Genomic DNA, 20,947 nt, shown 5'->3' on the forward strand with positions numbered 1-20,947 from the left:
TTCAGCCACGTGCTAGGCAAACCATCAAGGCACATTTTCCAACAAACAAACATCTAAATGAATCATTACTCTGTGATAGTTCCTTAGTACGTAGTAATTTTGAAAGAAATGGGAAAAAACGAAAAAATGGCAATCACAGGAAAATCGAACACATACCTATATATACGCTATATCTGGCTAAAAAAAAGATAGGCATGGGTAGCCAGATCATCTAGAAACACTTTCCAACACTATAAAAATATAAGTTTTGCGACACTACTTGCCAATTCCTTACGGTAACATGACTAAGCAAAAAAATGCAAAACAAATAAAAAGGGGCACTCGCGGAAAAATGCCCAACATTCTAATATACGGCATCTCAGATAAAAAAAAAGACATGCACGTGTTAGCCCAACCATCAAGGCACACTTTCTAACACATAAACATGAAAAAAAAATCAATAATATACGGCAATTCCTTACTACGTAGTAAATTTTTACAAATATTGAAAAAAAACAGAAATTGGCAACCGCAGGAAAATACCCCACATACCAATATCTACGGCGTATCTGACAAAAACAAAGTCAAGCATGGGTAGCCAGATCATCTAGACACACTTTCCAACACTAAAAAAGCAAAAGTTTTGCTATACTATTTGGTAATTTCTTACGGAAAAATGACTTGGCCAAAAAATGAAAAAAAATTAAAAAGGGGCACTCGCGGTAAAATGGTCCTCGTGGTGATGAACGACATTTCAACTAAAAAAAAAATCATGCACATGGTAGCCAAACAATCCACCAAGACTTTCCACAACTGATAACCTATACAAGTTGCACCATTCTACGACAATTTCATAATACGTAATAACTTTGATAATTATGCAAATTACCTCAGAAGGGTAAACTCGGTCGCGCTCGACCCCGATGCGTCTCAGAAATCTGGGAAGGAGTACAGCTACAGCGATGCACATCTGGACACTACTAGAGCGTGTAGGCGAGACACCGACTGCAGGTCGATCACCCACAAATTCAGTCACGGGGTGAGTCACGTGAGAAAAACCTCTTTTGTTTTGACGCTCGGGGTCGCGGACGACCCACCTTACCGTTCCAGGATTAAAAGTCTAATAAAAAAAGACAACGCATTCTTAGACATGGGCAAAGAGGGCTTTTTAACAGAGCACCATAAAGCCTCTGAACAACCTCGTAGCGGTTTAGTTCTGGATAAATAAAATTTAAGAGCTCTAACGGGGCACAGCACTCTTTCAACTTCATTCCCCACAATCTCAGAAAGACTGGGGATTTCAAATGATTTAGGCCAAGGACGAGACGGAAGTTCATTCTTGGCCAAAAAACCAAGTTGAAGAGCACATACTGCTTTATTAGTGGAGAAGCCAATGTTCTTGCTAAAAGCATGTATCTCACTAACCCTTTTAGCCGAAGCCAAGCTCACCAAAAAAAGTGTCTTGAGGGTAAGATCCTTCAGGGAGGCTGAATTTAATGGTTCAAACCTGTCTGACATAAGGAACTGTAGGACCACGTCCAAGTTCCAAGCAGGAGTCGAAATATGACGCTCCTTGGAAGTCTCGAAAGACTTAAGCAGGTCTTGGAGATCTTTGTTGTTAGAAAGATCCAAACCCCTATGCCTGAAAACAGAAGCTAACATGTTTCTGTAGCCTTTAATGGTGGATGCAGAGAGGGAGCGACCGTTTCTCAGATAAAGCAGAAAATCCGCAATCTGCGCTACAGAGGCACTGGAAGAGGAAATAGAGGAGGACTTGCACCAGTCTCTAAATACCTCCCATTTCCACTGATAGACCCTGATGGTAGAGATCTTCTAGCCCTCGCGATCGCGCTAGCTGCCTCCTTCGAAAACCCTCGAGCTCAAGAGAGTCTTTCGATAGTCTGAAGGCAGTTAGACGAAGCGCGGGGAGGCTTTGATGAAATCTCTTTACGTGAGGCTGTCGCAAGAGATCCATCCGCAACGGCAGACTTCTTGGAACGTCTACCAGCCATAGAAGTACCTCTGTGAACCACTCTCTCGCGGGCCAGAGGGGAGCAACCAACGTCAACCTGGTCCCTTCGTGAGAGGTGAACTTCTGCAGCACCTTGTTTAGGATCTTGAAAGGTGGAAAGGCATAAACGTCCAGGTGAGACCAGTCCAGCAGGAAAGCGTCTATGTGGGCTGCCTCTGGATCTGGAACTGGAAAGCAGTAAGTCGAGAGCCTCTTTGTCAGTGAAGTCGCAAAAAGATCTATGGTGGGTTGATCCCATGTCATCCATAGCTTCTCGCACACAGTCTTGTGCAACGTCCACTCCATGGAGATGACTTGTCCTCTTCTGCTGAGGCAGTCCGCCAAGACATTCATGTCTCCTTGCACAAATCTCGTCAAAAGAGAGATGTTACTTGCCTTAAATGGAGTTCCTTCTGATCCGTGGACCAAAGACCCGAGCATTCCAGACTGTCCAGTGGAGCTCCCTAACCCAAATCCGATGCATCTGAATACAACACATGGTTTGGGTTCTTGATCGCAAGAGAAAGATCTTCTCGAAGTCTGATGTTGCTGTCCCACCAAGTCAGACATGTCTAGACTGAGTTGGAGATTGGGAAAGAGATACTCTCTAAGCCCTTCTCCTTTTTCCAATGGTTTAGGTGAAATTGGAGAGGGCAAAGGTAGAGTCTCCCCAGAGAGATAAGCTACTCCAGCGATGAAAGAGTTCCCACGAGGCTCGTTCAAACTCTTACAGAGCAGCTGTTTTTCTCTTGCAAGTGACGGACTTTTAACAGAGCTTGTTCCATTCTTGTGGGAAATGAAAAGGCCCGAAAAATTCGACACTGTATCTCCATTCCCAAATAAAGAATAGTCTGGGATGGAGTACTGTAAGTTACGACTTCTCTACGTTCACTATGAGACCTAGCTCCTTGGTTAGGTCTAATGTCCATTAGATGCTCTCCAGACAGCGATTTAATGACGACGCCCTGATTAGCCAGTCGTCAAAATAAAGGGAGGCTCTGAATCCTCAAAAAATGTAGAAAGCTTGCTACATTTTGCAAGAGCCTTGTAAAAACAAGAGGAGCAGGAATGAGGCCGAAGCACAATGCTCGAAATTGGTACACTACTTTCCCGTCCACAAACCTTAGATGTTGTTGAAAGTTTGGATGAATCGGGATGTGGAAGTATGCATCCTGAAGGTCGAGAGAGACCATCCAGTCGCCTTCCCTTACTGCTGCCAAGACAGATTTAGTAGTCTTCATCGTGAACTTTGTCTTGACAATGAACACATTGAGCGCACTTACATCTTAAGTACTCCTGCAGTGAACGTGGCTGCCAGATCATTGGAGCCATCCCTGATAGCCTTGTTCATGCATGACATAATTGTACAGCAATACATTGACAGCTGGAGAGACCTTCTTACTTAAGGCTCCCAGGGACCAATCCAACAAATAAATACTTCAAACGCTCAAAAAAAATTCCGAACAGGAGATGGTCTAGCTCTGAAGCAGACCATAAAATCTTGGAGCGTCTCATGGCTAGACGATGAGGAGAGTCCACTAGGCTTAAGAAGTCTCCCTGGGCAGAGGCAGGTACTCCCCAACCGGGAACTTCTCCTGTGTCACACCAGACGCTCGAGCGAGAAGCTAATTAAGAAGGAGGAAAAGCAAAAGCAGACTTTCCTAAACTTCTCCTGGATTCCAACCAGTCTCCCAGTAACAGCATGGCTCTCTTGGAAGAACAAGAGAGAACTGACTTCGTAAATGTAGGAGTCGAAGAAAGTCATGCCAAGAGTAAACTCAGACGGCGGAGCAGCCGTTACAAAACGAGTAGGACAAAATTTCACTAAAGAAATTCATAATTATAAAACAAGGGATTGTTGGACAACCATAGGATACTCCTCTTCTGAATGACTCCCCAAAGGTACATTAGTTGAAAGGGGGTCATCAACTTCTTCAGAAGGCACATCATCTGATAAATCTAAAGTCTTGCGAGAAGGAGATTTATATTCAGAATGACGTGAAGGAAAAGCCTGACAGGCTACATCAACTTGTATATGAACAGAAGTTAAAGTTGGAGGGTTGATGTCACGTTGTGACTGCAGAGAATGTTATTCTACTTCACGTCGTGACAGAAGTAACTGACGTTCAAACGTCCCGTAGTAACAGCGGTGACTGCTGTTCGATGCTATATCGTGACTACGATGACTGACCCTCGACGTCACGTCATGTCTACGGTGTCTACCGCTCAACGTCACGTCGTGTCTGCGGTGTCTGCAGCTCAACGTCACGCTGTGACTGCGGTGGCTGACGTTCAAAGCGATCAAAGTTACATGGAGATTTATGCTCCGCATCTCGTTTAACAGCAAAGCTGTCACTAGGGATAACGTCAGCATGGCGTAAAAAAGTTCGTTTAGAAGGTTGAAGACCTGAATCACGTATCCCAGAACTGTGACGTACAAAAAGCAAAGGATCCTTTCGCACAGGAACAGGATCGTAAGCTTCTATTAAAGAAGAAAGCTTTAACAGCATATCTTGCAAAACACTTAACTTCGGATCAACCTGTGACTGCGATGGCTGACGTTCAAACGTCACGTAGTAACAGCGGTGACTGCTGATCGATGCTATATCGTGACTACCGTGACTGACACTCGACGTCACGTTGTGTCTACGGTGTCTACCGCTCAACGTCACGTCGAGTCTGTGGCAGAAACGTCTGTACATGAACGTCATCGCTATGAACGGGACTCTCATGATGACTACAGCTAGGACGTTGAACTTGTTCTGAAGGAACTAATAAACGTTTCAACCGTCTCGAAACCTTATGCCCAGGCTTTTAAAGAGACGAATCATCGGAAGACGAGGAGAAACTTCGTCTCTCCTGTCTTATGGCAAGGACGTGCTTGACGAGCAACGTCTGATACCTTTGAGGGAACGTCTGTTCGTTGGTTTACACTTCTCACTCCCTTAGGTCCTACGACATTCCTTCTCCCTGGTGCAGGGGAGCCTGAAAGAGGTCTCGGACTAGGCAAGCGACAAGCACGAACAAACGAACCCTCCGCAACACAGAACATGTTTTTTGCACTTTCTTCACTGATATCGCATTTTTTAATAATTTCACATTAGACATGAATAAAGCTGATTTCTACCTGAAGCACGCAATTCTCCCTTAAATCAAAAGGTTAGAATTGCGAAATAAGTCGTATAATGTAAGCACATTAGTACAAAATGAAACACACATGCAAAAATCAATAAACATATACATATATATTGAATAAAACGGAAATATATAAAGTTAAAAAGATCAGTGACTGGGGATGGGACTAAAAACTAGTTCACTAAGGACTACGTTTTCAATCTCTCACCGTACAGTGCCTTGGGATGAGAATAAAAACTAAAACGTTTTATCCTCTCTCCCTGTACAGAGACTTGGGACGAGAGTAAAAATCTGAATCGAGAACAACGTTACTCGCTCCCAAACTCCTTGTACAGAGACTTGGGACGAGAATAAAGATCGGATCGTTCTCTCTTTCTCTCTCTCTCTCTCTCTCTTGTCACTCACAAGAGAATGGCTCACTCACTCTTCGTCAATAACAGGTTATTTGACTAATGGGAAAAAACTGAAAGGACTAAGAAATTGAAAATTAACATGTTCCTTCGAATTAGTATCTAAAAAACTTCAGTTTGAAAGAAGAATGAACAAAACGTCAAAATCGATTTACTCTTTCTGCAAAGTGAAACCGTGATTCTCTCTTTCTCTATCGTAACGATAGAGCGCAAACTGCATTGCATAAATAAACCAAACGTTAGTTCATCTTTGAAAAACAGCACGAAGACTATTCAAAGAATAAATTTCTTAAAATATTTTCTAAAAATATTCATCTCATCACTTTTACAGAGCAACTGTTTTAATCTAAACAAAAATAAAAGTTGAATGGGCTCAACGTTGTTTAACTTCGTTTTCCAAGTCAGGACCGCCTACAAAGAATAGGCAAAGGCCGCTTATAAACAAAAACATAAAATTTATCTTGGTGTTTAGTATAAATGGAAAGCTAATCGAAGAGGCCTAATAAAGGCGGGTGAGATATAAAATATATAGAGGTAAATCTATAAATATCAACAATAATTTATAAAGTGATAAAATAATTACTAAAAGCCTTTAACACACTTCCGTACACTGAGGGAAGGGTCGGCCATCTTTTCTCTATGGAAAAACCAGAGCGAGATTAAAAAAGCAAGGGCAAAAACTTTTCCTCTCCTTTCAAAAGTATTTCTTTTGAAGATAGTATTGAATAATCCAACACGGCGAAAGCAATAAAACCAAAACCAAGTATTTCACCAATCGGTAGAAAACTCGAGGTCAAGCGCGAGCGGAACCAGTGTTGTCTTTAACACGGACAGAGAAGAACTGGTTTGGTTGAGAAGTATATGCGGTATCTGGCCGATAGTCGGCGCTGGTGGGCACACCCGGCAGCCTTCATGGCAATCGCTCGCGAGTTTTTGGAATCTGTCGACCGTCGGAGACGTCAGCTATTTATATATTCACCGGCTAAGTTTAATATTCAGAAATTGGGATTAAGGGAATGTAGTGGTAGAGCCTTCACCCACTACTGCACTCGCTGCTACGAATGGTCCCAGTGTGTAGCAGTCCTCATAAAGAGTCTGGACATCTTTCAAGTAATATGAAGCGAATACCGACTTGCTTCTCCAAAAGGTCGCGTCCATAATACTTTTAATGGATCTATTTTGCTTAAACGCTACTGAAGTTGCTATCGCTCTAACTTCATGAGCCTTGACTTTAAGTAAATTACGATCCTTCTCACTTAAATGAGAGTGTGCCTCCCGAATCAAAAATCTAATAAAATAAGACAACGCATTCTTAGACATGGGCAAAGAGGGCTTTTTAACGGAGCACCATAAAGCCTCTGAACAACCTCGTAGCGGTTTAGTTCTGGATAAATAAAATTTAAGAGCTCTAACGGGGCACAGCACTCTTTCAACTTCATTCCCCACAATCTCAGAAAGACTGGGGATTTCAAATGATTTAGGCCAAGGACGAGACGGAAGTTCATTCTTGGCCAAAAAACCAAGTTGAAGAGCACATACTGCTTTATTAGTGGAGAAACCGATGTTCTTGCTAAAAGCATGTATCTCACTATCCCTTTTAGCCGAAGCCAAGCTCACCAAAAAAGGTGTCTTGAGGGTAAGATCCTTCAGGGAGGCTGAATTTAATGGTTCAAACCTGTCTGACATAAGGAACTGTAGGACCACGTCCAAGTTCCAAGCAGGAGTCGAAAAATGAGGCTCCTTGGAAGTCTCGAAAGACTTAAGCAGGTCTTGGAGATCTTTGTTATTAGAAAGATCCAAACCCCTATGCCTGAAAACAGAAGCTAACATGCTTCTGTAGCCTTTAATGGTGGATGCAAAGAGGGAGCGCTTAAACGCTACTGAAGTTGCTATCGCTCAAACTTCATGACCGTTTCTCAGATAAAGCAGAAAATCCGCAATCTGCGCTACAGAGGCACTGGAAGAGGAAATAGAGGAGGACTTGCACCAGTCTCTATATACCTCCCATTTCGACTGATAGATCCTGATGGTAGAGGATCTTCTAGCCCTCACGATCGCTCTAGCTGCCTCCTTCGAAAACCCTCGAGCTCAAGAGAGTCTTTCGATAGTCTGAAGGCAGTTAGACGAAGCGCGGGGAGGCTTTGATGAAATCTCTTTACGTGAGGCTGTCGCAAGAGATCCATCCGCAACGGCAGACTTCTTGGAACGTCTACCAGCCATAGAAGTACCTCTGTGAACCACTCTCTCGCGGGCCAGAGGGGAGCAACCAACGTCAACCTGGTCCCTTCGTGAGAGGCGAACTTCTGCAGCACCTTGTTTAGGATCTTGAAAGGTGGAAAGGCATAAACGTCCAGGTGAGACCAGTCCAGCAGGAAAGCGTCTATGTGGGCTGCCTCTGGATCTGGAACTGGAGAGCAGTAAGTCGAGAGCCTCTTTGTCAGTGAAGTCGCAAAAAGATCTATGGTGGGTTGACCCCATGTCATCCATAGCTTCTCGCACACAGCCTTGTGCAACGTCCACTCCATGGAGATGACTTGTCCTCTTCTGCTGAGGCAGTCCGCCAAGACATTCATTTCTCCTTGCACAAATCTCGTCAAAAGAGAGATGTTACTTGCCTTAAATGGAGTTCCTTCTGATCCGTGGACCAAAGACCTGAGCATTCCAGACTGTCCAGTGGAGCTCCCTAACCCAAATCCGACGCATCTGAATACAACACATGGTTTGGGTTCTTGATCGCAAGAGAAAAAACCTGCTTGAAGTCTTATGTTGCTGTCCCACCAAGTCAGACATGTCTAGACTGAGTTGGAGATTGGGAAAGAGATACTCTCTAAGCCCTTCTCCTTGTTCCAATGGTTTAGGTGAAATTGGAGAGGGCAAAGGTTGAGTCTCCCCAGAGAGATAAACTACTCCAGCGATGAAAGAGTTCCCACGAGGCTCGTTCAAACTCTTACAGAGCAACTGTTTTTCTCTTGCAAGTGACGGACTTTTAACAGAGCTTGTTCCATTCTTGTGGGAGACGAAAAGGCCCGAAAAATTCGACACTGTATCTCCATTCCCAAATAAAGAATAGTCTGGGATGGAGTACTGTAAGTTACGACTTCTCTACGTTCACTATGAGACCTAGCTCCTTGGTTAGGTCTAATGTCCATTAGACGCTCTCCACACAGTGATTTAATGACGACGCCCTGATTAGCCAGTCGTCAAAATAAAGGGAGGCTCTGAATCCTCAAAAAATGTAGAAAGCTTGCTACATTTTGCAAGAGCCTTGTAAAAACAAGAGGAGCAGGAATGAGGCCGAAGCACAGTGCTCGAAATTGGTACACTACTTTCCCGTCCACAAACCTTAGATGTTGTTGAAAGTTTGGATGAATCGGGATGTGGAAGTATGCATCCTGAAGGTCGAGAGAGACCATCCAGTCGCCTTCCCTTACTGCTGCCAAGACAGATTTGGTAGTCTTCATCGTGAACTTTGTCTTGACAATGAACACATTGAGCGCACTTACATCTTAAGTACTCCTGCAGTGAACGTGGCTGCCAGATCATTGGAGCCATCCCTGATAGCCTTGTTCATGCATGACATAATTGTACAGCAATACATTGACAGCTGGAGAGACCTTCTTACTTAAGGCTCCCAGGGACCAATCCAACAAATAAATACTTCAAACGCTCGAAAAAAACTCCTAACAGGAGATGGTCTAGCTCTGAAGCAGACCATAAAATCTTGGAGCGTCTCATGGCTAGACGACGAGGAGAGTCCACTAGGCTTAAGAAGTCTCCCTGGGCAGAGGCAGGTACTCCCCAACCGAGAACTTCTCCTGTGTCACACCAGACGCTCGAGCGAGAAGCTAATTAAGAAGGAGGAAAAGCAAAAGCAGACTTTCCTAAACTTCTCCTGGATTCCAACCAGTCTCCCAGTAACAGCATGGCTCTCTTGGAAGAACAAGAGAGAACTGACTTCGTAAATATAGGAGTCGAAGAAAGTCATGCCAAGAGTAAACTCAGACGGCGGAGCAGCCGTTACAAAACGAGTAGGACAAAATTTCACTAAAGAAATTCATAATTATAAAACAAGGGATTGTTGGACCACCCTAGGTTACTCCTATTCTGAATGACTCCCCAAAGGTACATTAGTTGAAAGGGGGTCATCAACTTCTTCAGAAGGCACATCATCTGATAAATCTAAAGTCTTGCGAGAAGGAGATTTATATTCAGAATGACGTGAAGGAAAAGCCTGACAGGCTACATCAACTTGTATATGAACAGAAGTTAAAGTTGGAGGGTTGATGTCACGTTGTGACTGCAGAGAATGTTATTCTACTTCACGTCGTGACAGAAGTAACTGACGTTCATACGTCCCGTAGTAACAGCGGTGACTGCTGTTCGATGCTATATCGTGACTACGGTGACTGACCCTCGACGTCACGTCATGTCTACGGTGTCTACCGCTCAACGTCACGTCGTGTCTGCGGTGTCTGTAGCTCAACGTCACACTGTGACTGCAGTGGAATGCCAACAGCATCTGGTGTTCCCAGGCGGTCACCCATCCAAGTACTGACCAGACCCAACGTTGCTTAACTTCGCTGATCGGACGAGAAGCGGTGTTTTCAACGTGGTATGGCCGTTGACTGACGTTCAAAGCGATCAAAGTTACATCGAGATTTATGCTCCGCATCTCGTTTAACAGCAAAGCTGTCACTAGGGATAACGTTAGCGTGACGTAACAAAGCTCGTTTAGAAGGTTGAAGACCTGAATCACGTATCCCAGAACTGTGACGTACAAAAAGCAAAGGATCCTTTCGCAGAGGAACAGGATCGTAAGCTTCTATTAAAGAAGAAAGCTTTAACAGCATATCTTGCAAAACACTTAACTTCGGGTCAACCTGTGACTGCGGTGGCTGACGTTCAAACATCACGTAGTAACAGCGGTGACTGCTGATCGATGCTATATCGTGACTACGGTGACTGACACTCGACGTCACGTCATGTCTACGGTGTCTACCGCTCAACGTCACGTCGAGTCTGTGGCAGAAACGTCCGTACATGAACGTCATCGCTATGAACGGGACTCTCATGATGACTACAGCTAGGACATTGAACTTGTTCTGAAGGAACTAATAAACGTTTCAACCGTCTCGAAACCTTACGCCCAGGCTTTTAAAGAGACGAATCATCGGAAGACGAGGAGAAACTTCGTCTCTCCTGTCTTATGGCAAGGACGTGCTTGACAAGCAACGTCTGATACCTTTGAGGGAACGTCTGTTCGTTGGTTTACACTCCTCACTCCCTTAGGTCCTACGACATTCCTTCTCCCTGGTGCAGGGGAGCCTGAAAGAGGTCTCGGACTAGGCAAGCGACAAGCACGAACAAACGAACCCTCCGCAACACAGAACATGTTTTTTGCACTTTCTTCACTGATATCGCATTTTTTAATAATTTCACATTAGACATGAATAAAGCTGATTTCTACCTGAAGCACGCAATTCTCCCTTAAATCAAAAGGTTAGAATTGCGAAATAAGTCGTATAATGTAAGCACATTAGTACAAAATGGAACACACATGCAAAAATCAATAAACATATACATATATATCGAATAAAACGGAAATATATAAAGTTAAAAAGATCAGTGACTGGGGATGAGACTAAAACTAGTTCACTAAGGACTACGTTTTCAATCTCTCACTGTACAGTGCCTTGGGATGAGAATAAAAACTAAAACGTTTTATCCTCTCTCCCTGTACAGAGACTTGGGACGAGAGTAAAAATCTGAATCGAGAACAACGTTACTCGCTCCCAAACTCCTTGTACAGAGACTTGGGACGAGAATAAAGATCGGATCGTTCTCTCTTTCTCTCTCTTTCTATCTCTTGTCACTCACAAGAGAATGGCATACTCACTCTTCGTCAATAACAGGTTATTTGACTAAAGGAAAAAACTAAAAGGACTAAGAAAATTAACATGTTCCTTTAAATTAGTATCTAAAAAATTCAGTTTGAAAGAAGAATGAACAAAACGTCAAAATCGATTTACTCTTTCTGCAAGGTGAAACCGGGATTCTCTCTTTCTCTATCGTAACGATAGAGCGCAAACTGCGTAGCATAAATAAACCAAACGTTAGTTCATCTTTGAAAAACAGCACGAAGACTATTCAAAGAATAAATTTCCTAAAATATTTTCTAAAAATATTCATCTCATCAATCTAAACAAAAATAAAAGTTGAATGGGCTCAACGTTGTTTAACTTCGTTTTCCAAGTCAGGACCGCCTACAAAGAATAGGCAAAGGCCGCTTATAAACAAAAACATAAAATTTATCTCGGTGTTTAGTATAAATGGAAAGCTAATCGAAGAGGCCTAATAAAGGCGGGTGAGATATAAAATATATAGAGGTAAATCTATAAATATCAACAATAATTTATAAAGTGATAAAATAATTACTAAAAGCCTTTAACACACTTCCGTACACTGAGGGAAGGGTCGGCCATCTTTTCTCTATGGAAAAACCAGAGCGAGATTAAAAAAGCAAGGGCAAAAACTTTTCCTCTCCTTTCAAAAGTATTTCTTTTGAAGATAGTATTGAATAATCCAACACGGCGAAAGCAATAAAACCAAAACCAAGTACTTCACCAATTCGGTAGAAAACTCGAGGTCTAGCGCGAGCGGAACCAGTGTTGTCTTTAACACCGACAGAGAAGAACTGGTTTGGTTGAGAAGTATATGCGGTATCTGGCCGATAGTCGGCGCTGGTGGGCACACCCGGCAGCCTTCATGGCGATCGCTCGCGAGTTTTTGGAATCTGTCGACCGTCGGAGACGTCAGCTATTTATATATTCACCGGCTAAGTTTAATATTTAAAAATACAAATTACTTAAAATTTGTGATTTGTTCCAACACGCAGTACTTACCTCGAACTACTTTCTTAGGAGACTTATACTTTAGGAGGCGGGAGTGGCCTTCCGGACCTAGAGACCGTTGACGAAGAGAAAAGGGGGAACCTAGATAGGAGGCTAGGTTCTGCTGACTTCAAGTAAAAAACGAGAAGCTAGGGAAAACTACGCAAAAATTTATCTTAGTGTCTAAGTAACTCACCTCTGTGAATATCCTTGGAGACGTATTCTTCAGTGACAGTGTGCCCCATGGCAGGTGAAGGATTCAAGGGTCATGTAGGGGAAGGTGATAGGGGGAAAAAGGGTAAGGAAGGAACCTGTGTCTCTTGGACTTATCGCCCGCAGCTTCCCCGCGGCTTCCTTGGGGCTACACCTTAAATCTTTTGGAGCACGGTAATGACGGGACCGAGCGAGAACCTGTCCAAGGATTTTCTCGAACAATCCTTTAGGTAATGAGCCGTAAAGGTAGATTGCCTGGACCATGTACCTGCTCTCAGGATCTGGCCCACTGCCATGTTCCTCTCAAAGGCTAACGAAGTACTCAGGCCCCTAATGTCGTGGGGTCTGGGTTTTCCTGGAAGAGAGACCCCTGCGCTGCTGTATGTCCTCATGATCACCTATCGCAGCCAGGAGATCGTATTCTTGGAGACCGGTTTCTTCGCCAGTCCTGAGGAGACGAACAGACTCTTGATCTCAGGGCGCCGGTTGGCCGTCCTCTCTAGGTACTTGCGTACCGCTCTGACAGGGCACAGAAGCAAGTCTTTCGGGTTGTCCAACCGGGGGATGGCTGGCACTGAGAAGCCCTCAAATCTAGGGTCCCAAATTGCTGGATTCTGAGTCTTGGCCACCAAGGTGGGCAAGAACTTGAAGGTAGCCTCCTTCCAGCCCTTCGAGTGTGAGATCTCGTACGACAGACCATGAAGCTCACTCACTCTTTTGGCCGATGCCAGGGCTAACAGAAAAACCATCTTGAGGATAAGCTCCTTGTCTAGGATGTCCTTGAGTGGCTCGAAGGGCGGTTCCGAAAGCATCTTCAGAGCCCTAGCCACATCCCACTGGGGCACTCTAGTGGTCTGGGGGGAACACGACTGCTCGAAACTCTTGATGAGCATCGAGATGTGTCTGGAAGAACCTAGGTCGATGCCTTTTAGGAGGAAGACTTGGCCCAACGCCGCCCGGACTCCCTTAATGGCCTGATGTTCTTCGAGGCGCACCACTTCGTGAAGGTAGCCCACTATGCCTGGTATACCGCGACTGACGAACGTCTCAGGTACCCTGAAATCCTTACTACGGTCTTCAATGAATATCCTTCCTTACTCAGGAGACGCTCGATAACCTTCACGCGTGAAGGCGGAGGGACCGAGGGTTTTCGTGGAACCTTTGAAAGTGAGGCTGCCAGAGAAGGTCTGGCCTGTTCGGAAGAGGCCAAGGAGGAAGGCGTGCCAGTTCCTTTAGGTCTGCGAACCATTCCCTCTCCGGCCACCAGGGCGCTACCAAAGTCATCCACAGGTTGTCCGCCCGCCTCACTCTGTTGAGGACCTGCCTGAGCATCCTGAAAAGGGGGAAGGTGTAGACGTCGAGGTTGTCCCAAGGGTGTTGGAAGGCATCCTCAAAGGCTGCTGCTGGATCTGGCACAGGAGAATAAGAGTCTTGGCCACTTCCGGGTGTAGAGACCACTCGGAACACACTACTTGGCCCACCCTGCTGAGGCCGTCGGCTAGGACGTTCTTCTTTCCGGGAATGAATCTGGCTGTGACCTTGATCTGTTCCTCCTCTGCCCATTCCAGGAACTCCGTCGTGAGATTGCACAGTTCTCTCGACTTCAGGCCTCCCTGCTTTTTCACGTAGGCCACCACCGTGGCGTTGTCACACATCAGGGCCACGGTGTTTCCTTAGAGTAGAAGGACGAACTCTCAGCATGCCCTTTGCACGGCCATCATCTCTAACACGTTTACGTGCAGGTTCGCCTCCTCGACTTCCTACCTTCCTTTTGCTATTTTGTCGAGAAGGTGGGCACCCCAACCCTCCTTGGATGCGTCCGTGAACAGCAGCATCTCCGGGGGGTCGGCTGCGAAGGGCATTCCCTTGAGGGTGTTCGTTCTGACGAGCCACCAACCCAGGACTTCCTTCGTTTCCGGGGATACCGGGACTATCTTGTGCGGGGAGTCCCCCTGGTTCCAGCGCTCCTTCAGGTTCCACTGCACACACCTGAGCTTGAGCCTCCCCTGGGGGACTAGCTTCTCTAACGACACGAGGTGGCCTATCAGTCTTTGCCGGTCCTTGGCTCTCCTGGGCTGGCCCGACAGGAAGGGCCGGAATAGCTGCTCTAGGTTGTCCAGCCTCTCCATGGAGGGGAAGGCTCTCGCCAACCGGGAGTCTAGGACCATCCCAAGGTAGGTCATCCTGGTGGAGGGTATCAGCTGAGACTTCTCCAGGTTGATGATGATACTCAGGACGTTGCAGAACTGCAGCAGTTTCGCGCCTTGCTCCTTCAGTGCTTCCTCTGAGGCTGAAAGCAACAACCAGTCATCTAGGTACCGAATCAGGCGGATGCCCTGTTCGTGTGCCCAGGCTGAAACCGTTGCGAAGACTCTCGTGAAGACCTGAGGAGCTGTCGACAGTCCGAAGCAGAGGGTTCTGAACTGTAACATCTGGGTATGCCATTTCACCCTTAGGTACTTCCTGCTGGAGGGATGGACAGGGACCTGGAAGTAGGCGTCCTTGAGGTCTATATGCATCATGAAGTCCTCCTCCCTCAAGGTCGCTAGGACCGACTTCGGGGTGTCCATCTTGAAGTCGGTCTTGCAAACGAATCTGTTGAGGACTGAGAGGTCTATGACCGGTCTCCAGCCCCTGTCACTTTCTCCACCAGGAAGAGCCTGCTGTAGAACCCCGGACCCGGGTTCTTGACTGGTTCTACTGCACCTTTCGCCACCATTGCCGAAACTTCTTCTTGCAACGCTGCTATTCTCAAGGGGTCCTTGGGTGCCAACCACTCCGCCTGTTGACCCGGGATCAGAGGAGGCGGGTCCGCTAGGAAGGGCAACCTGTAACCCTCCTTCAGGACTGCTACGGTCCACGGATCCGCTCCGTGGTCCCGCCATGCTTGCCAAGATTGTTTGAGGCATCCCCCCACCTGAGGCTTCGGCAGGAGTAGGGGGCCTCCCCTCTTACCTTCTTCGAGAGGCGCGACCCGAACGCCCTCTCCTGGAGCCCGAGTAGGACGGTCTGAAGGCTGACTGCGGAGTCGAAGACTGGAGCCAGGTCGATCCCGGGGCGTCCCTTCTGGGCTGGCTAGGTGAGGCGCGGGAAGGATGAGAGACGTCTGAAGAGGGTCTCCTATGGGCAGGCCTTCTTGCTGGAGGGGGTCTGGGCTCTCCCGCATCCTTCAGTTTTCTGACCCTCTCCACCGTCTCCTCCACAGCCTAGATTCTGCCCACAAGGGTAGGTTCCTCAGGGCTCTTGCTTCCCTGTCTGGAAGTCTCCTGACTAGCCTGCTGAGAACCGTATCCCTCTTTCGAAGTACCCAGTTGGCCGCCTGTGAGAGGGACTGGTAGGACAGGAACTTGAGGGCCTTTCCCCCCCGAGCTAATCAGTTCCTTCAGCAAGGTCTGGTTCTCGGGAAGCGACAGGTCGTGCGAGGCCTGAAAACCCACCAGGGTGCAGGCCCACCAATCTAGCCACGATGAGACGTAAACTAAGTCCAGGGCCAAATCCTCCATCATGGAGGTCTCCGACGGGGAGAAGCAAACTGGGGCGGCAGACGCTCTCTCTTCTGAGGCCCCCTGACTTAGGATGGCGATTGCTGGTTCCACCGTACAGGGACCCGCACGGCGCCCTTCCAGGAGGTAAAACCGCTTCTGGGTCTTGAGACCCTGGAGGAGTTTGGAGGCGCTCTGACTCTTGGGGGCATCCGCATGGCTGGCTACTATCCTGTTGATATGCTCCATGCCCAGCCTAACGTATCTAGCCAGGGGAAGAGCCAGTGAGGGCCTCTGCTGCACGGGGGTATCCACCAACTTGCTGAGGCCAGAGAGCCAATCTTCATCCGTCGCGGGCTTCGTTTCGTCTAGCCTGTGGTGGCGTCTGATGAGGGCTAGCACTTTTCTGTATGCGGAGCCCTCGTCCGTTGAGCCTTCCGCGCCATCTCCTAGGCCTTCCGTCGGATGCTCCTCTGCCTGAGAAGGCGCACCCACGACGGGGGGCTCCGCTTGGGGTGGAGGCATCTTTCTGTCGTGGTACGACTTCGGCGGTTCTGGATGGAGGACGGGCATTGCTGCTGGGACGGAGGCCTCGTCCTGGACTTGTCTCTCCCTGCGGAGGACCAAGTTGCTGCGGGTTTCCTCGTGGTTGCTGGCTGTCTTTCATGCTCCGGACGGCTTGTCGAAGTCTTGGAGGCTGGGACACGGCTGCCAGGCCAAAGGGACGACTCTCTCCGCTGGGCGGATGGAGTCGGAACCTTCGCGGACTTATGCCGGTCTACCGGAACCAGAAGTGAGGATTCCCTCCTACGCTCGGACCTGCTGTAGGGGACGTACTTCGTGGCGGGAGAACGAGCCCTTGGGAGCCAGCCAGAGGTACCCGGAACTGCTGAAGCTCCTAGGAGGTGGCTGCGTGGGATGGTGACACGCACAAATTCCTCCCTAGGGGAACGGCTTCTTCTGTGCTTCCTTCTGGGGGATCTAGCGTGCCTCCTGGCGTGGCGAGATCTGGAACGGGAGCGGGAACAGGACCTCTCTCGTCTCCTCTTCTGGTCCCTCGGACCTCCGTCCTCCGAGGAGAAAGAGTACGACTCGAAAGAGGAGCCCGAAGATCTGTAGGACCGCACCGAACAGTCCGAGTCGTCCCGTGTCGCTGGTGGTTCCTCGTGTCGGTCCGTAGGTGACGAAGGCTCCAGGAAGACGGGAGGGAGCGTTACTGAAGGCGCTGGGGGAGAGCGAGGCAACTTCTTGCTGGGGAACCAGGCCTCAAATTCTTCCTCCAGTCTCATGGGCGACCTTCTCGGCGTCTCCCCCGGCTGCTGATATACCTGAAATACAGGCCCATGAAGCGAGGGAAGAGGCTGCAGCAGCCTTTCCCCACATAGGATCATCGGATGAGACGGGCCCCGCTGGCACCAGGACTCCGTCCTCTGAACACACTCCCATCCTTCCCTCAGGCCCCCTACTTGCCTGGACTGACAAATCATCCCCACTAACAGGTATCTCAGACTCCTGGGGAAGAGCAATGGGCCGCTTCCCCACAACGGACTTACCTCGTCCCCTACTCTGGGTAGGGGAAGGCGGCTGAGAAGCTCTATCCGACGAGGCATCAGGAGAAGCAAGCGGCGAGGAGACGCTCGACTTCTTAGGCGACCTCTTGAACGCCTTCTTCTTCTTGGTGCTGTAGCGCACCCATTGCACCTCGTTCCAGGACTCGCACTCCGGACACGTGGCTGTAGGAGAACATACGCTGCCCCTACACGACGAACACAAGGAATGCGGGTTGACCTCAGGCTTAGAAAGGAAAGCGCCACACAATTTACCGGCCAAAGGCCCGGGACAACGACGGGGATACTCCATAATGCACTAGCAAGGCACCGCGAGACACAGGAACACAGTGGGAAAGGGTATGGAATCAACACAATAGGACCACGTGGGGACCGCGTGAGACACAAAGGGGTCGGGGACACAAAAGGTCGCACTGGGTAAGGAGAGCGCATCGAGATGTTATCGCGACGCGACCAGAAAACTTACTGGAGCTAGAGACCTGAACGAGCACGCTCTCTGACCCCCGGGTCGCCTCATGGCGCGTATCACTCCGCCAGAGGTTCCCCCACATAGAAAACGGGAGTAGGGTAAACTACACAAAATTCTGGTCGGTTGGGAGGAGACCCCAGATACTCCTAAGAAAGTAGTTTGAGGTAAGTACTCCGTGTTGGAACAAACCTATTTTTGGGTGAGATGGCCATGTCATCCTGATGGACCCGCCCTCCTTTTTCCATATAAGAAAAAGGCTTAGGCAAGATTCCATCCGAAACTACTATATCTGTAGCGCCAAGCTCAATGCTACAAGGAATGAGTGCCATCTTGGAGCCATGTAATAGTATGGGAGGAAGGGTAACCTTGATACAGCTCCCCTTCAGTTTAGCCACTTTCCCCCTCGAAGCGAAAACGCTATTCGGGGTGAAGATTGCCATGTGTCGTAACAAGATATACGTCCCCTGATTTTATACGATATCCTTGAGAAAATTTAAGGATATTCGCGCCAGGAGTTAGAATTCTGGAGACCTAAAGGTCAAATTCTCTGGGAATATCACTGTAGCCAAATATCCCTTAGAAAGCTACCTATAGGAACCTTCCATCAGGACGACATGGCCATCTCCCCCAAAAATAGATTTTTTACTTGGCTTCAAAATCCGTTTATAGCTAGTTTTATAGCAAGCCAGACAAATATATCCATAGTAAAGGGGGAAAGGGTTTGCATTAGTATCAGAACAAAGGTATTTCATCTTTCCAAGAATTTCCAAGTTTTTTCAATCTCAAATATTAACTTCATATAGACATACCAGCAACTGCTTGGATCTCAGTACAGTTTGAAGATATAGCATAACACTCAAGGAAAGCATCTTCTTCTTGAAACAGAAATCTGGATATATTCTCTAAGAAATTCTAATTTTTAATGCATTTCATGTGACAAACTTCCAGAGCCCCTCTCCTATTTCTTTAATGCACCTGAAAATAAAATATAACAATAAGAACAATAAACAGTGTACTGTACAGTATTTTCAACACTAAAGTTCTTTCTTATAATCTCATCAGTTCAATACTGTATATGACTCATTACATACTGTACTGTCAAGAACTTACAACGATCCACAAAAAAAAAGAAAACAACCCCCATCCAGTCAGGTATCCCTCTGACCAGTGCTCTTGGTGTAAATAATGATAATCAATTCATTCCACTGTGCTGCTCAGTCTCACTACAGGAAGTGTGGGGTTAAGAGGCTGCCAATTTTTATTGAGTAAACAGATAGGCTTGTATTGAAAAATATCAGAAATTTTAATAATAATTTATGGATCTAGAAAAAGCTTATAGAGTGTATAGGAAAGTGATTTGGAATGTGATGAGGTTATATGGAATTAGTGGAAGGTTACTGTAAGCAGTGAAGTGTTTATATATAGGCAATAATATGTGTGTTAGGATAAGAAATGACGTGAGTGAGTGGTTTCCAGTGAGAGTGGAGCCAAGACAGGGATGTGTGATATGGCCATGGTTGTTCCATTTATTTGTTGAAGGAACTGTAAGAGAGGTGAATGCTCGAGTGCTTGGTTAAGGATTGAAACTGATAGAAGTAAGTGATCATGAGTGGAAGGTGAATCAGTTGTTGTTTGCAAATGTTGGTTGCAAACTCGGAAGGGAAGCTAGGTCGATTAGTAACAAACGTTGGGAGGGTGTGTGAGAGAAGGAAGTTGAGAGTTAATGTGGGTAAGATTAGGGATATGAGATTTACAAGAAGGGAGGGTGATGCTAGGTTGAATATCATGTTGAATGGGGAGTTACTTGAGGAGGTAGATAAGCTTAAGTACTTGGGGTCTGCTGGTACTGCAAATGGTGAAGTGAAAGTAGATGTACATTAGAGAGTAGGCTAAGTGAAGGATGTAGTGTTAGGGGCACTAAAGGAGTGGTAAAGAATACAGAGTTTGGAATGAAGGTGAAGAGCGTTATGAATGAGACAGTGATTGTACTAACTGTGATGTATGGATCAGAGTTGTGGAAAATGATAGTTACAGAGAGACAGAAATTGAATACTGTATGTTTGAGATGAAGTGTCTGAGGAGTATGGCTCATGTATCTCAATTAGATAGGGTTAAGAACAAAGTAGTGAGGGTGAGAACGTGTGTAAAAAATTAATTAGCAGCTGAAGTAGATATGAATGTGTTGATATGGTCTGGCCATGTGGAGGGAATGGAAAATATCTATATCTATATATATATATATATATATATATATATATATATATATATATATATATATATATATACAGTGGAACCTCTACATCCGAAGGTATCTACATCCGAATTTTCCTACATCCGAAGTAAAATTCGAGCAAATTTTTGACTCTACACCCGAATTTTATTTCGACACACAAAGTAAGCAATTTTCGTCGTACCGGTTGTATCCGAATTTTTCGACACGCGAAGTACAATTCGAACACGTTCCGACTCTACACCCGAATGTTTTTTTCGACACCCGAAGTAAACAATACTCGTACGCGTAGTCTGTGCTCATAGCGCCTGGTGTTTTTTATTTCCGCCGATAGAAGGCAGCACATCGACCTCGGAGGGACGCTCAATTAGCGCGGCTTGGGTCAGTCCTCTGTTCTCGTCGGCTTCTTGCGGTTGTGCTCTGTGCGTTCTGCTATTAACTCTGTTTTAATCGTGATTTTTTACGTGCATCCATTAACGATAATTTACGTAAAGTATGGGTCCCAAGAGGCTTAGTTTTGCCAGTGGTAGTGGTAGTGGTGAGAAAAGGAAGAAGGAAAT

At 46.6% G+C, this 20,947-nt stretch overlaps 1 non-coding gene and 1 pseudogene across 1 annotated transcript; both read right to left on the bottom strand.

Annotated features, from left to right (window-relative positions):
• The window catches only part of LOC137643033 (zinc finger protein 585A-like), a 157,567-nt pseudogene that overhangs the window by 63,891 nt on the left and 72,729 nt on the right, over positions 1–20,947 (bottom strand).
• Positions 10,043–10,161, bottom strand: LOC137643387 (5S ribosomal RNA). Its single transcript, XR_011044932.1, has one exon. It is a non-coding gene; the product is annotated as a 5S ribosomal RNA (ribosomal RNA).

The sequence above is a fragment of the Palaemon carinicauda genome, chromosome 6 (assembly GCF_036898095.1).
Source record: "Palaemon carinicauda isolate YSFRI2023 chromosome 6, ASM3689809v2, whole genome shotgun sequence".
In the NCBI taxonomy this organism is placed as follows: domain Eukaryota; kingdom Metazoa; phylum Arthropoda; class Malacostraca; order Decapoda; family Palaemonidae; genus Palaemon; species Palaemon carinicauda.